The sequence below is a fragment of the Amblyomma maculatum genome, unplaced genomic scaffold, assembly GCF_055883805.1.
Source record: "Amblyomma maculatum isolate TAMU_Amacu unplaced genomic scaffold, ASM5588380v1 scaffold_23, whole genome shotgun sequence".
NCBI classification, from domain to species: Eukaryota; Metazoa; Arthropoda; class Arachnida; order Ixodida; family Ixodidae; genus Amblyomma; species Amblyomma maculatum.
This window is the reverse complement of record NW_028146748.1, coordinates 1,562,498-1,579,121: the sequence shown is the minus strand read 5'-3', so window position 1 is coordinate 1,579,121 and position 16,624 is coordinate 1,562,498. Positions and strand designations below refer to the sequence as shown.

At 46.2% G+C, this 16,624-nt stretch overlaps 1 pseudogene; it reads right to left on the bottom strand.

Annotated features, from left to right (window-relative positions):
• Window positions 1-2,159: 2,159 nt before the first annotated feature.
• Window positions 2,160-16,624, bottom strand: part of LOC146171073 (uncharacterized) — an 89,919-nt pseudogene continuing 75,454 nt past the window's right edge.

Here is a 16,624-nt window from a genome sequence, read left to right as displayed (position 1 = left end):
TCTTGCAATGGCTTCCAGGACACAGCGGCATAGCGGGCAATCTTCGGGCGGAGATGGTAAAGTATTTAAACACAAACAGGGAAGAGAAAAAAAACGCTAACGAAACAAGGAAGAGAGCTCTCACCAAGCTTTGACAGCGAACGAGAATGCAGGGACAGCAGGGGTTTTAAGAGCAGCAGGGTGTCCAGGAGGTCCATGAGCCGCAGGGGGTCCAGGTGCAGCAGGGCGGCCCGGGAACACAATCCATACTGGGAACACAGCGCAGAACAGGACGCAACACAAGAGAACGAAGGTAGACAAGAACTGACAACTTTTATTTTCGAAAGAAGGTGACCCGTATTTAAGCGGTGCCTATCAGAATACGTGACCAAGGCAGGGAGCAAAACACTGCTGAAAAGCCCTTCTTGAAGAAGAAAATGGCCAAAGACAAAAAAAAAAAAGTTATGAGGGATAAGCTTTGATAAATACTTTCTGCTGCATGAAAGTTATCTCCAGTGCCAATAACCAAACAGCCAAAGCGAAGAAAAAGAAAATGAACATGATTAAAAGGTTTTTAAACTGACGCATGCCCAGAACTATACAGCAACGCATGCTGCTAAATGTCTAAAAAGCGCCAAAAATCAACAAAAAAGAGATGACAATTTAAAGCAAAAACCACAACAATGTTTGTACAAACAGGAATGTTAACATGGCACTAACCGCAATGAAAAGAGGTGAAAATGTTTGAATGCTAGAAATAAAAATATTGACAGGACTCTGAGCATGACAATAACAGGATAAAATCTCAACACAAAATACGGCCAAAAAGGATCAACAATGATAAACGACTAAAAAACACAACCAAAAAGAGGTGAAATTTTTCGAACTCTGTTAAAATCTATAAAATCTTGAGAGAAAGGCTACTTCTTTTTCTGACAGTAAAATTGAAGGCATTCTTACGCACTGATCATTCATCCTTTGAATGCTGGCAGCTTCCATAATCTCACGTGTTAACTTATCAACGTGTCTCCCTATCACTGAGGTTTCTTCGAATTCTGCTAGGCATCTTAATTCCTCATGTTCACAATCCCTACACTGAATGCCTAGATTGCGCGACTTTTGAACGATTACAGTGTATTTTTGTTTTTTCAGTCTCTCGTTTAAGCGACGACCCGTCTGACCAATGTACTTTTTCCCACAAGACAGAGGAATGGAATAATTAACCGACTTGGAGCACTGAACAAAGGGCTGCTGGTGGCGAGTGGTGCAAATGTTCCTTACTTTTTAGGTTTATTTACGCGATTGCAGAGACGTGCTAAACGCTCTGGGGCACTGAAAACTGCTTCTACAGCAAGTTGTTTCCAATTTTTCACAGGTCGTGGGAAATTTGATGATTGTATAGCAGAACAACCTAATTCTTTCTGCGCATTTGTTGTCTTTCAGCTAAAGGTATTTTTGACTTTTCAGCATACTTTCAGCAACAGAGGCCAAAAGCTTAGGAGGGTAGCGTGCTTCTTCCAATCTGGCTGTTTGCCCTAAAAAAACTTTTTTCAGTGCAGTGAATGCAAGATTTTGTGAGAGCATTTTTGAAAACAGCTTGAACAATATTTCTTTTTACAACCTTAGAGTGGGCTAAGTCAAACGGAAGGATGGGCTTATTGCCCCTGGGTTTGTACGACCAACAAATGTGATCTACCTTAAAATTCGAGAATGAGTTCAAGGAATTGTAACACCTATTTTTCGGGCCGCTCATGGGTTCAAACTAAGGGTGTCAGGCATTGTGAAAACAAATTTAACGCTGCTTCTACTTTCAGATTAAACTTATCATGACTGCATTCAAAGAGCACGAGAAAATCATCAACAAACCAGAAGACCATAAAGATTTTTGTTCCTTCCAGCCGTCTATTGCCAGCATTGTCAAGTTTAGCTAGACACAGGTTGCTTAACACCGGCGTTATGACAGATCCAATGCAGATACCTTGTTTCTGCAGAGTGTTTTTCAGAAATGTTTTGTACATTTCCTAACAGTTTTATTGCAGACACCTACTGTTGTTGTTCATTCCTTTTTAGGGGAAATCTCATGTGTAAAGTTTTATTCCTGCTGTGGGGTGAGTGTGTTCTTGTGCGTGTATGAAGTCTTTCCAACCTGAGCTGCTGAAGTCCAGCGAAGTGCGAGCCCTTCAATTTGCAGCTGCGTGTTTAGCATAGACTTCACGAGAAGCTGCGATGGTGTCGCTCACCGCCGGCTTCTTGAAAAGACGCATGTAGCGTTTGCTACAGAGGCGCCTCATCACTTTGTCATTGTTGGGGTCCCAGGAGCCCAGGGCCCCAACAACGACTGCCTCGATGCTGACCCGCTGGAATTTCCGGAGCAGGTATTGGCAAACGGGTTCGTACTTGGCGACCTTACTCTCCGGTGCAGCATCGAAAGCAGTTTTGCGATTGTCAAAGGTACATGTGACATCAATGACAATCACCGTTTCCCGCACGCCAGAACAAGATCTGGGCGGAGGTTCGCGTCACCCACGGGCCGGTTCTCGTGGGTAATGGTGAATCGCTTATCGGCGGCTGTCTTCAGCCGGTCGACGATCCGGTTGTGTCGGCTGGTGTAGGCGACGCTCTGGCGCATGCAGTGGCAGAGAACATGCTGTAGGGATTCCTTATCTGAGCGTCACACTTGGCAACATGAGGTCGCCCTTTACCTGCAGAAGCATCTGACATCGTTGAAAGTGCTGGATCCATTCGTAATCCGAAATTTGGAAGCGCTGGTTGACCTTTTGAGGACCAAGAACCCAGGGCAGTGTGGTGTTTTTAGAGTTGATGTCGAAGATTGGTATTATTCTATGCCTTATGATGAGTTTATTTATTTATTTATTTATTTACTCTCAAGGCCAAGGCATTACAGAGAGGAGTGGGTTAATAAACACAATTTGAACAAAAACAAGAACAGGGAACTGAATACATTATACAATATAAACAATGGTACATTAAATGGTATTAGAAATGGTTGTTTTGAAGAGACTGGTGTCAATAATGGCAGCGAGGGAGGCGGGAAGGTGGTTCCAGTCAGAACAAGTCTTTGGTATGAAAGATTTAAAATGTAGATTCGTCCGGCAGTTGGGTATGGCAACCTTGAACTTGTGGTCGGTGCGGGGTGAAATATATGATGGTGACTGAAACAGAGAGGATCTAAGAGTGGAATTGAAATGAAAAATCTTATGAAATAAGCAGAGGCGTGATATTTTTCGGCGAAGATACAGATCAGGTATATTAAGGCTTGACTTCATTATGGAGACACTGGCAGTACGCTGATAGTTTGATAGTATGAAACGTGCAGAACGATTTTGGATGGCTTCAACATTGTTAATGAGTGTATTGATATGCGGATCCCAGATTGATGACGCATACTCGAGTTTCGGTCGGACCAGGGTTTTATAAAGCATCAACTTTATATTAGTAGGAGCAAAAGAAAAATTCCGGCGTAAGTAACCTAGTGTGCGACTGGCATTTTTTGTTACGTAGTCGATGTGAGTTTTCCATGAAAGGTCATCAGTAATGTGCACGCCGAGATATTTATAAGATGCAACTTTGGTTAGATGGGCACCATTAAGCTTGTAATCGCAGGGAAAGTAGTTAGTAAGATTACGTGAAACTCGCATTGCCTTGCATTTAGTATGGTTTAGTTTCATTAACCAAGTGTCGCACCAAGAAGAAATAGTATCTAGGACAAATTGAAGGTCAAGATGATCGGCAGGGTTAAGGATTTCGCGATAAATAACACAATCGTCAGCAAACAGTCTTATTGAAGAAGATATGTTGTCAGGTAAGTCATTAATATATATTAAAAACAGCAGAGGTCCTAAGACAGATCCTTGTGGTACGCCAGAAGTTACAGGGCATGCGGGTGAATTGCAATCATTAGCTGTTACGAACTGCGTGCGGTTAGAAAGAAAGCATTCTATCCACTTAAGAACTTTAGGATCGAAGTTCAGTGCACTTAGCTTGAGCATTAGTAATCTGTGGCATACGGTGTCGAAAGCTTTAGCGAAGTCAATGAATATGCAGTCTATAGTGGATGAACGATCAATAGCAGAAAATAAGTCATTAGTAAAGCAGAGCAGTTGTGTTTCACAGGAATAGTTTTTTCTGAAGCCATGCTGATAGTTACTGAAAAATGAATTGGACTCGAGGAAGGTTACAATGTGACAATAAATGATGTGCTCAAAAATTTTGCATTGTACACTAGTTAAGGATATGGGCCTGTAATTTTGTGGACAATGAGAGTTACCTGATTTGTGCAAAGGAACCACCTTCCCCACCTTCCAGTCATCAGGGAGAACACATGATTCCAAAGACTGTGAAAAAATATTTGTTAGTATCACTGAAGAGTATATGGAAGTATTTCTTAAAAATTTCGGGTTTATTCCAACTTCACCGGGAGAAGAAAACTTTATATTCTCGAGTAATTTGTTAATGCCAGCCCAGTCAACTACAATCGGGTCCATCACTGAAAAACTGCAAGCAGGTAAAGTAGGAAATGAACATGGCACAATGGTACAAAATGACAACGAAAAAAATGGAGTTTAAGACAGTACAACAATGAATTCTCGGAATAGGTAGATCATCATCAGATGTAAGGTCTATGGGTTTTTTTTCGTTCCCATTAATAATGTTCCAAAACCTGCGGGGGCTGTTGTTTAACAAGGATGGAAGTGTTTTATTGAAGAAAGCGTGTTTGGCGACAGATAATGCATTTGTGTATTCATCAGCCACACGGTGATAAGCGGCCCATCTTTCCTGACTAATGTAAGCCTTGCACGCCTAAAAATGCGCTTCTTTTTGTTCAACAGCCGTTTCAGCGTCGGCGTAAACCAAGGCGAGCTTTCGTATCCTACGCAGGGGCACATATTTGTTAGTCAGTTCAGCAATTTTGGTTTTAAAAATGAGCCAGTTGTCATTAACCGATCGCTTGGAGAACATCTCAAGGAATTCATTTACGAAAAATTGAAGCTTGATATTAATTGATGAGTAGTCTGCTCTTGCGTAATCCCTAATTAGTTTCAACCTGCTTTGCTTACGAGGTGAGGTGGTAGACACATTAAAAACAACGACTGAGTGATCACTCAGACCTGGTAAAACGGAAAGGGAATGAACAAAGTCTGGGTGTGTGCTTAGCACTAGATCCAAAATAGTTGCACTAGACTGAGTAACGCGAGTTGGACTTTTAACAAGCTGAGTTAGATTAAAGTCAGAACATGCGTTAATGAAAGAAGTACACTCTGAAGAATTAACGGTAGGTTCAGGATAGGATAGGGACCAGTTGATGTTTGGAAAATTGAAGTCACCTAGGACAAAAATAGGGGACCGAGGAAACTTCTGATGCAAGATATTCAAAGCATCATGAAAGTCGATAGAGAAGCCGATGGGCGAACTGGGTGAACGATAGCAGGCACATAAAAGGAAATCCATGTGATTGAAACGTATACTGACGCAAACAATTTCAAGTGTAGAAACCAACTGAACGTGAAAAGAAACAAGTGTATCGGAGACTGCAACCAAAACGCCGCCACCAGGCCGACTGTCCCGGTCGCATCGATAGATGTTGTACTTCTTTTGGCAGTCTAAGATTTCGCAGTTGTCAATGTTCGCGGAGAGCCACGTTTCAGTTAAAATAACAATTTCAGATGAGCATGTGTCTATAAAAGCTGACCAAGCTTCTCGTTTGTTTATGACGCTTCGAATGTTGCAAAGCAGAAAGGAAAGTTCTTGCAGTGAAGAGCGTAGATGCAATCTCGCTTGTGGCTATGAAGGGGGAGGCGTGACATCTGTATTAGAAGATGACGGTCGGGACAGATCTGGAGAGTGCTCGCGGCTTGGCGCTGCCTCAGAAACGCGGTCAGTGACAGGACAGTACACATAGCTCTTAAAGAATAAAAACCAGCCAAGGGACGAGGACGAAGAAAGACGATGTACACACGAAAGCTGCTTTCGTGTGTACATCGTCTTTCTTCGTCCTCATCCCTTGGCTGGTTTTTATTCTTTGACTATGTACCAACTGACCCAGATTTCAACCCTCCTACATAGTTCTTGCCGTTTATAACCACTCTATTGTATTTTAACTGATATTTCTTCCCGGAAGATTTGGCAAAATCAATCAGCTTTTTACGGGTGGCTCTGCAGAAGTCTTCGCTGATTGAAATGCCGGTATCTCGCAGTTTCGACCTTTGTGACAAGATAGCGTCTTTAATTTTAAACGATAAAAAACGAACTACGACAGGCCGGTGCCTGTCCTGGACGAATGCACCTAATCTATGTGCACGAGAAATAGCGTCGTCGGCTAAATGCAAATCAAACAACTTAGCAATTATTTCTCGAACTTTTTCTTCAGAGGCAGCCCAAGTCTCAGATATACAATCGGAAATCCCATAAAACACTAGGTTGTCCCTGCGGGACTGGTCTTCGTATTCATCTAGCCGTGATTGAATAGAGACACTTTCGTTCCTAGTTGCAGTTGTAATCAAATTTTCCAAATGCGTTTCATCGCACGTACTTTCAAATGACTGCACCTTTTCTTCTAGCGTAGCAAGTCTTTCAGTTAGGGCACATACTTTGCTATCCAACTGTTTTTGATCTTCTTTTATTTCATCGATACAAGTTATCAGTTTGTCATGTCGCTCGTCAAGATGCACGGTTAGATTCTGAATAGCAGTTAACACTTCACTGTGGTTCTTGCTGCAGTCATTGTTAGGGCCGGGATTCAGCTCCACGTCACCGCTTAGAAGAAGCATTTTTGTAACATGAACACACTCGGCGGCAATAGAAACCAAAATACTTGGGCATGGGAATAGCAGCAAGAAAATGTTGTCAGAACGCTTAGACAAAAGGGGTGGAATTTCACTGACCTGGACGAATAAACAGAAATGGTTTTGAGCGACCATTGTCACCGCTGCCATCCCATGCCCACTAAAGGGAGCAAAGGTTCGGGGCGTGAATTTATAGCCCGATGGAAAGGTTGGCGATGTTGATGTGGCTGTCCCAATGAATTCCCACGTCGCGCTGTACCGTAGATGGGGCCGAGCCGAATGGCCAGGTTCGTGGGACTGGGGACCGTCCTGCGCCAGGCACATGTCAGTCTGGAGTTGTTGTGTAGATGCTTCAACGCAGATAGGCAACGGTACCAAGGCGAAGACAGGAAGGCACGTGGCGATGACTGTAGCCTGGACGAATAAACAGAAATGGTTTTGAGCGACCATTGTCACCGCTGCCATCCCATGCCCACTGAAGGGAGCAAAGGTTCGGGGCGTGAATTTATAGCCCGATGGAAAGGTTGGCGATGTTGATGTGGCTGTCCCAATGAATTCCCACGTCGCGCTGTACCGTAGATGGGGCCGAGCCGAATGGCCAGGTTCGTGGGACTGGGGACCGTCCTGCGCCAGGCACACGTCAGTCTGGAGTTGTTGTGTAGATGCTTCGACGCAGATAGGCAACGGTACCAAGGCGAAGACAGGAAGGCGCGTGGCGATGACTGTAGCCTGGACGAATAAACAGAAATGGTTTTGAGCGACCATTGTCACCGCTGCCATCCCATGCCCACTCATGAAAATGAAAAGTGTTAAGGGTTGTATCGTGAATGATAACGATGAACTTGCCTTTGTGAACAGTTGCGGTGTGTCTGTAGACTCATTCATGGAAATTCTGTCCTTTTATCTATCTTCTACAGTTATCGGTTGGGAAGGAAGCTGCTACATTCAACGCACTGGTGTTTGTATTGGTTCGTGCGTTGCCCCCGTACTAAGCAATATTTTTCTCGCGCAGGTGCACAGGAACATTCTTCGTAATTCAGTTGGATTGGTTTATAATATTTGCAGGTATGTGGATGACTATCTAGTGTTTGCTGTTCAGTCTGATCTAAATCATAGCATTCCTGACATTTTGAAGGTTTTTGTAGATTGCAGCTCAGGCTTGAAGTTCACCGTTGAGCAGCCTAAAGATTTGGCACTACGATTCCTCGATTTATCCTTGTCCGTATGCCGGGATCACGTTTGTTGGGCTTAAAGCCCCCGATCTGCCAAAGCACTTCTTAATTTTGCCTCTGGACATTCCAAAATTATTAAGATTGGTATCGCGATGTCCTGTTTCAAAGCAGCCATCACTAAATCCTGTATTCATTCCTTACAAAAGAGCATCTTTGCACAGGTAAACAGGCTGAAGGAATCTGGCTATCCCATGCATGTTATTAAGATGACTTGTGGAAAACTGGTGCATTGTATTAAAGCGGGCCATAAGTGGAAACTTGTTACACGGGAGCGTCAAAAGGTTGGCGTCGTACCGTATGTTCATAGGATGGCACACGGACTAAAGAAGGTGGGAAGCCGCTATGGCGTTCCGTGGTTTTTTCTGGACCGAAAAAATTTAACAGTTTGGGCTCACATATTCGAAATCGGCAGGAAACTGGCGGCGACAAGAAAAAGAGGCGTGGTTGCTCCGTTAAGCACCACTCGCTGTTTGTACCGTATGGGATCGGCGTGGTGTATAAGCTTGTCTTGCGGAGGCGTTTACATAGGACAAACGGGGCGGTGTCTCAACGTTAGGCTAGGGGAATACCGCAACTCCTCAAAAGAACAGTCTGGGAATCTTCCGGAGCATTGCCGCGCTTGTAACATTAAAGAGGACCATAAGGGGAAACAAAAGTGCACACCGCTTTTTTCTATGGCCACCGTTCTTTTTAGACATCGTGACAAGCTGGTTCGTGAAATTATCGAGGCTTACCATATTAAAAAATGTCAAAATTTGTGTGTCAGCGAGCCGTCAGATAACTTGGTAGATTGCGAATTTGATTTCTTAGCCTCTACTTTACATTGACTTTACTTATCTACTTAAAATACAATACAATAAATAATAAGTTTATTTCCAGGTGTATCTTCCCTTTTCTTTCTTTCCTCCCCAGCAATGAGTGGCACGTGTTACTTTGTGTTACTGCCTATGTAACCTAGCTTACCGTTTAGGAGGCTGCTTCTCTCCCTCTTCTCCTCTTGTTTTGTCTGTTATTATTTTTCAAGTGACCTGTATTTATCGCGTGCTTCAGCAATAAACCCTGCAGTTGCGAGTTAGCGCTTGTCCGTGTCTTCCTTCCGTCCTTCGTGTACTTTTTCGCGCTATTTTCCATCATGAACGTTAATCAACTTGCCCAACTTTCGGCATTCCTTATCTTGCCCACATCTCCGACAACGCTGGTCAGCAGCGACATCCCACGGCCTGGCTCCATTGAGGGGCAGCAAATTCAACCTCGCACGGTGCACGAAGCGCCAATCGCAGAAGCGAGTGAAGCGCCCCGTCCTCATGAAGTGAGAACGCCTACGGTCGGCCGCTACGCACTCCATCACTTTCCCCTGGTTAGGCTTTTCTTTGAGATTGTGATCTCGTGCTCGCATAGCGATGCTCCGAAGTTTCCTCGCCACATTCGTGCGCTGCTTCTGCGAGCCAGACACGTCGGCGCGAGTGATGATGGGGCCTTCCTCTTGCATCTCCCACGTGACGCCAGGTGCCGGGAAGCCTTGAGAGACTCCGTCCATACAGACGGAAGCTGCATTGCCCTAGCTCGGAAGTCTCCCTCCGTCTCCCAGGTCAGGTAGGCAGTGATGTCCTCATCGGTAGCTGGTCGCCGTAGTCGCTTCGTCGTGATGGCGGTGACGGCGTACAGCGCTAGATCTCGTACCTCTAGGTCAGGAGACGAGAGGAGCTTAAATGTATGGTCGATGCGGTAGATGTCGCTGAGCTCGGCTGCGATGGGGATGCCGCCCGAGCCCGATGTTGCGCTGCTGTACTGGTACTCGTTGACCGCGGTTCCTGGAAGATAAAGAGACTTTTTGATTAGTGGCCGCAGCGCGTCGTCAAGGCGCGCCGACTCTAACTTGCCCGACACACTGTACCGCGTGGAGAAATTGAGCGCTGGATATACAAATGTTTTGATAGTGTCGCATCTGCCAAGGGGCGATCACTGAGCTAAGCAGGTGTCGGCCGGTGTCGATGGCCTCGTCCACAGTAACTCTGTCCGGGAACACGTTGAACCCTACCGTGCGGCCCAGGAACGTCTGGTTTTCAAAGTCCTGGATCATTGGGATCTCCGCACCTGCATTGAAAAAGGGGGCCATTCTTGTTCCGACTGGTGTCTTGCCGCTGAGATGGAGAGTGCGGCACTTCTCCGGGTTAAGCCGTAGTCCAAGCCTAGAAGAAAGGGATTCAACAACATTAATGCGAGCTTGAAGCTTCTCCGGGTCATTCGCCAGTGGGGTGAGGTCATCGGCGTAGGCCAGAATGTGTGTTGCCTCTCGCCTCCCTGCACAGTATGCAAAACTGGGTCAATTACAAGGTTAAACAAGAGCCCGCTCAGTGGGCATCCCTGTCGAATCCCTGCTGAGATGTCGATAGGCCGTGTTGATCATTCCTGTCCCATGATTGTGGTGGTGTTGTCTCTGTAGAGGTAAGCGACGACGGAAGAGAAGTCGAGACCGGCGCCGGCTCCACGTAGCGTGGAAGGGTGGAAGAACGGGCTAGTTGGTAATTCATCTTGGAAATCAAACTAGCGCGCTTCAAAACAAAGACACAGGGAGAGAACGACAACACAGCGCTGACTTCAACTGGTTTTTATTAGAGAGTGACACAATATATATATATATATATATACGAAAAGTGGGCGTGAAAGAATTGATAACTGCTGAGTTTGCACGTGGCGTAAAACACCGAACGCAAAGTTAAAAGGCGCACGATAACAATATAGGTCAAAGCAAGGCAGAACGGCAGGGCTATAAAAAATAAAGAAGCGAAAAACGGGGAGGCATGTAGGTAAAAACAGTAAAGAAGGCACGATCCGAAGATACATAAACTAAAATTGAAAAAAGGCCAAAAGGGGCATTAAGAGCGATAAAAACCAATAGGGGCTATAAGAGCGATAAAAAACACAAAAGGTGCATTAAGAGCGATAAAAGAGTCAAAAGGACAATTAAGAGCATTACAAGACAAAAAGGGGCATTAAAAACAGAATACCTAAAACAACCAAGGCCAGGCCGCTAGAGGCTGAGGAGTGTACCCGGAATCTAAACATTAAAACTACTGTGCGTCTGATTCAGATATTCTAACTCGCGTTTAGTCAGGGCTATTGAGGATGTGCTAACACAATTTTGACCTAGCTTTAGAATGTGAGCGGCTTCTATGATTTCGCGTGTGAACTGATGTGCATTTCTCGCAATGACAGTGCAATTATGAAGGGATGGCTCACAGGGCTGAGAGGGACACTTTAGGCAGTGAACACCTAGGTTTCTTTTCGTAGTATTGTAAACACTGTTTGAGTGTTCCATTAGTCGTTCGTTTAGGCAACGCCCGGTTTGCCCCACGTAGGCCTTGCCACAGCTCAGGGCAATCTTATATAGACGACACCAACTTGGCAGGGAACGAAAGGTGCCCCACGTAGGCCTTGCCACGTGGGGCAAGGCCTACGTGGGGCAAACGGGGCGTTGCCTAAACGAACGACTAATGGAACACTCAAACAGTGTTTACAATACTACGAAAAGAAACCTAGGTGTTCACTGCCTAAAGTGTCCCTCTCAGCCCTGTGAGCCATCCCTTCATAATTGCACTGTCATTGCGAGAAATGCACATCAGTTCACACGCGAAATCATAGAAGCCGCTCACATTCTAAAGCTAGGTCAAAATTGTGTTAGCACACCCTCAATAGCCCTGACTAAACGCGAGTTAGAATATCTGAATCAGACGCACAGTAGTTTTAATGCTTAGATTCCGGGTACACTCCTCAGCCTCTAGCGGCCTGGCCTTGGTTGTTTTAGGTATTCTGTTTTTAATGCCCTTTTTTGTCTTGTAATGCTCTTAATTGTCCTTTTGACTCTTTTATCGCTCTTAATGCCCCTTTTGTGTTTTTTATCGCTCTTAATGCCCCTTTTGGCCTTTTTTCGATTTTAGTTTATGTATCTTCGGATCGTGCCTACTTTACTGTTTTTACCTACATGCCTCCCCGTTTTTCGCTTCTTTATTTTTTATAGCCCTGCCGTTCTGCCTTGCTTTGACCTATATTGTTATCGTGCGCCTTTTAACTTTGCGTTCGGTGTTTTACGCCACGTGCAAACTCAGCAGTTATCAATTCTTTCACGCCCACTTTTCGTACATATATATATTGTGTCACTCTCTAATAAAAACCAGTTGAAGTCAGCGCTGTGTTGTCGTTCTCTCCCTGTGTCTTTGTTTTGAAGTGCGCTAGTTTGATTTCCACGTAGCGCGTCGATGAGGGCGTTGTGCGCGACGGATCCAAAGGCATTGCTGAAGTCCAGGAATGCCACGCACAGTTCCCCACCACCGTTCCTCGCTGCGTCAAGGCGCTTCTGCAGCACGAGTTATTATTATTGTTATTAAAATACCCTGAGGGTACAGATGTACGTTACAGAGGGGAGGGGCGCATACAGGATGTATATGAAACAGAAAGTTAATACAATAAGCGTACAAATGTCTGAAAAACAAAGCACATAAAAAAGAACAACAAGGTGCATGGGTAATTTAGGAAGATGGCATAGGTGTAAAAAAATAACAAAATATAAAAAGATAACTAGCAAAACAGTATACAATGAAGATAAGCAAATAACCATACAATACGTTTTAATACTAGGCAAGAAAGAAAGTTTGTAGCGCGCATTTAAATTATACTTGTTAGGGATGCAGACAGGTTAGTGCAATCATTACAGGTGCGGGGAAGAAAACGAGTTTGAATAGGCAACTGTGTTTGAGTGTGGAATGTTTACCTTTTGACTGTGTTTGCGGCGAAATGAAATGTATCATGGTGGTTGAACCCATAAGGAGTGCAATGTTGAGTTATGGTAGCATATTTTATGAAAAAGTGAGAGGCGGGATAGTTTTCTTCGGGTCGATAACAGCGGGAGATGTAAGCATGCTTTCATATTAGTAACGCTGGATGTCCTTTGATAGTTATTTAAGATGAACCGGGCTGAGCGTTTTTGTACTGCCTCAACGGAGTGTATAAGTGTTGCTCGACCGGGGTCCCAAAGAGATGAGGCGTATTCAAGTTGTGGACGAATGTATGTTGTATACATTAATAATTTTAATGACGACGGTGGAAGGGAAAAATTACGATGAATGTATCCGGTAGTACGATTGGCTTAGCGATGATGGAGTTGACACGCGATTTCCAGGTTAGATCCCTAGTAACGATTACACCAAGGTAACGGTATGACATTACAGATTCTAATGGGACGTTATTAAGCATATACATAAGACTTGTTACATTAATTCGAGATACCCTCATTGATTTGCATTTGATAATGTTTATTTGCATGTACCATTTACTGCACCATTCGCTAATATTACTAAAGTCATTCTGGATTAATAGGACATCAGAAATATCAGCAAGTTGTGGGAAGGCACATATCACCGCTCCTTCCCCTCCAGGCTACTACGCGGCGGCGAGGGTGACGCGTGGCTTCTCCTCTCCACATCACGAGGCAGCCTCCTTCCCCCTCTCTCCCTCGATTGCTGTGGCAAGGGAGGCGCGCGCTGTGTACGTGTGTTGGCTGGGTGTGGTTTCGGGGAGAGTGAGTGCGTGTGTGGTGCGTGCAACGAGCTCGACAGTGTGGACCGGACGGGCCAGCTCAACGGACGCGCCCGGGAAGAGAGACGGACTTGCTCAGGTGAACAGCGTTGCTTGATCGTGCGCGGCTGAGGAAGCCATTAAACCGATTAACCCACTTGTCCTCGGTGTTCGTGTTGTTCTTGGGGCCACCACTGTGGCCTGAGCTAGAGGAGCGTTGTTAGCTCTGAGAGCGGAGCCGCAACCCCGTAGAGAATCCCACATTTGTCGCCCAACGTGGGGCAGGTGTCTCCTGATCCAGAGAAACTTCGGGCGATCCTGGAGTTTCCTGCGCCTAGAGATATCAGCGCTGTTCGCCAATATCTCGCTATGGTGGGATACTATCGACAGTTCATTCCAAACTGTGTGTGACTGCAAGCGCCCTTGGCACAATTGCTAAGAAAGTCTTCCCGTTGGGAATGGGGAGATGAGCAGGAAAGGAGCTTTCGCCAGCTCTCGCACGCCATTGCTGAGAGAGCAGCTCTGAAGCTGCCTGAGCTAAGCAAGCCATTCGTTATCCAGACCGATGCCTGTGATATCGGAGTGGGCGCTGTACTCCTCCAGATGGATGGGGATCAGCTACGACCAGTGTCGTTTGCGACCCGCGCGCTCTCGCCGACAGAACGCACTCAACGACGGAAAAGGAATGCTTGGCCATACGTGGCTTTGTATGTGCTCCACAACGGCACTTTATATAGGCGCAACATGCGACCAGATGGCGTTGAGCTCCTGCTCGTAGTCCCCGACCACCTGCGTGCAACCGTTCTTCAGCAGTTGCACGACGCGCCCACTGCGGGTCATCTTGGCGTATCTCGTACGTACGACAGCGCCCGCCGGTGCTTCTTTTGGCCGGGCCTCTACCGCTCTGTTCGTCGTTACGTGGCTTCTTGTGACAGGTGTCAGTGACGAAAGAAGCCCTCGGTTGCGCCTGCGGGATCCCTACAGCCTATCGACATCCCAATAGACCCATTTTCCCGAGTTGGCCTTGATCTCCTCGGGCCTTTTCCTCTGTCTTCTTCATGCAATAAATTGATTGCGGTGGCGACGGACTATACTACGCTCTGCGCCATTACACGAGCGATACCCACCAGCTGTGCAACTGACGTGGCAGCGTTTCTCCTCCACGACGTCATCCTGCTTCACGGTGCTCCACGCCAGCTGCTCACTGACCGTGGTCGCTGCTTTCTTGCTCGAGTAGTCGAATAAATTCTCCGATACTGCTCCATTAAGCACTGCTTCACCACCGCTTACCATCCACAAACGAACGGCCTCACAGAACGCCTCAATCGCACGCTCACGGATATACTGTCAATGTATGTATCGGCTGATTACCGTGACTGGAATATTACCTTACCGTTTATGACCTCTGCGAATAATTCCTCCACGATACAATGGGCTACTCGCCCTTCTATCTTCTGTTCGGCCGTGACCCCTGTCTTTCGTTTGACAGCGTACTGCCTCCAACCGCGAATGCAAGTTCCTATGTTCATGATGCCATATCCCGAGCTGACGCCGCCCGTGTTATTGCTCGCCGCCGACTGGCTTCCCGCCAAAACTCTCGAAAACACCGCCATGATTCTCGTCATAGGGACGTCCACTACTCTCCGGACTCTCATGTCTTGCTCTGAACTCCCGCTCGTCGAATTGGGCTCTGTGAGAAGCTCTAATTGCCACGCTACACAGGCCCCTACCGTGTTTTACGGCCAGTCACTTCCGTGACATACGAGGTCACCCCTGTGCACCCACACCGACAGTTCGATATGCCCCGTACAGAAATTGTTCATGTCGCTCGCATGGAGCCGTACCACTCCAGCTGTACTTCCTCGACGTAGTACGTACCGGGACAGTGCTTTTCGTGCCGGGATAATGTTACCTACATGCCACTAAAGAAGACGACGATGGACTACTCTGTGATAGACGACGACGTTGAAGAAAACGTTTGGTACTTGCCTGAACACCCAGTCTCTCATCACCTGTTGTGGGTTCCCCTGTTGTGGAACTAGCCTTCTACCACGTATCAATATACGCCCTACGACGTTTCGAAATGTACGTAGAAGGAACAAGGTTCACGGTTGAGACCGACCACATGGCCTTAATATGTCTGAAACGCCTGCGCGAGCCCAGCGGTCGGCTTGCGCGGTGGGCCCTGACACTACAACGCTTCGAGTTTGAAGAGCGCTACCGAAAAGGGGCTGCCAATGCAGTCGCGGACGCGCTGTCACGGGCGCCGGTCACTGACACCCAACCGGCAGGCGAAGACGAGGAGGAGACGGAAGGGCAGCGGTCTCCCCCTCTGCGTAGGGAGGAGGTGGAGGGGGTACAAACTTTATTTATGAGTCGACAAGGTGAAGCACTAGGTCTGGACCTACGCTTGATCTCGGCAGGTGGCCGGCAGGTGCTGCCTCGCGGCGACCTTTGTTAAAAGCTTTGTTAAACGTTGTTAAAAGCTCTGGAAACAGTCATAACGAATAAGCAAATTCCGGACAGCTGGCGGCAGAGTAAAATGAATTTGATTTATAAAGGGAAAGGAGAAAGGATGCACATAAAATCCTACAGGCCCATTACCATAACGTATGTTATATACAGGTTGGCCATGCAGGCGGTGAAATTCAAGGTGCAAACATGGGTAGAAAGTAACAAGATACTCGGAGAACTTCAGAACGGCTTTAGAAATGGTAGGCGCTTAGATGATAGCCTGTTCGTGCTTACCCAATGCATCGAAGTATCTAGAGTGGAAAATAGACCGTTGTATTTGGCCTTCCTGGACGTAAACGGGGCGTACGAGAACGTAAGTATAGGAACTACTGTGGAACTTATTCAAAGAAGAAGGTATCGGTTATGAGATAATAGACTTCCTACAGGAAATATACCGGGATAACAAAGTAGAAATTAGGTGGGAAGGGATAAGAAGTACGGAAGATGTCAAAGTATGCAAAGAATAAAGACAAGGCTGTCCTCCATCACCGCTGCTGTTCTTGCTTTATATGATAAACCTGGAAC